Source organism: Dipodomys ordii, unplaced genomic scaffold, assembly GCF_000151885.1.
Source record: "Dipodomys ordii isolate 6190 unplaced genomic scaffold, Dord_2.0 Scaffold56, whole genome shotgun sequence".
Classification (NCBI taxonomy): domain Eukaryota; kingdom Metazoa; phylum Chordata; class Mammalia; order Rodentia; family Heteromyidae; genus Dipodomys; species Dipodomys ordii.
The window spans coordinates 9,694,172-9,695,141 of NW_012267272.1; positions in this window are offsets into that span (position 1 = coordinate 9,694,172).

Sequence of the window (970 nt, forward strand, 5' to 3'; positions counted from 1 at the left end):
TGGTCAGACCCTACTAAGAAAGGAAGAGAATTCACATCCAGTCCACTGAGAGTCTACTTGACTTTTATTACAGTGGAATCCTGAATGTGTTTGGGGAGTGTTACAAAAACCTCTATTTTCTCTAAGTAAGTTGTTGTAACTTTAAGGAGATGTGTGTGTGTGTGTGTGTGTGTGTGTGTGTGTGTGTGTGTGTGTGTGTGTGTGTGTGCATGTACGTGAGACTGTTTAGGCATTCTTTGAAGTGGTTAGAGGGACACACAGAAACATCCTCTCTGGCTTGGCCTTCCAGAATAACAGTACACAGTGCTTCCCAAAACCAAGAGACAAATCAGGTTCTGGAATGACAGACACACAGACACTGACACTGGCAACACACACGCCAAGTGGCACAAGAAACAGAGACCAAAGTGACAGGTTTAGGGACTCCCACACACAATATTAGAAAGAACAGAAAGGGAGCATACACTCATTCCTCTTAAAATGAACTCAGGAACACAAAAGCAAAACAGGTTATCTAGAGCAAGGACAGGGAAAAATGTTGTGTCTGAGATGCCCAATGTGTGTGTGTGTGTGTGGGGGAGACAGACAGAGAGACAGAGACAGAGAGAGTCAGAGAATAAGAAGTGCTGAGAGAAAGACAGAAATAAGGAGACAGAGACAGACAGAGAGAAAGCGTTCAGGGAGACAGAGGGGTGCTGAGAGCTAGAGGTGTGGAGAGACAGAGGCAGAGATAGGGCCGTTGAGTGACAGAGAGGAGAGAGAGGAAAAAGAGGAGAGAAAAGGAGAAGGAGAGAGAGGGGGGAAGGGAGCAGAGGGGGGTCCCCTGATTTATAGGGGGCCAGGTGAACACCCCACATCGGAGAGGAGAAACGAACTTTTCAGGTCTCCTAATAGAAACCGAGCCCGCCGTGCAGAAGGACGCGCACCTCGGGCCGCGGCGGGCGCGCAGGGCCGGGCAGGTGCAGCGCGG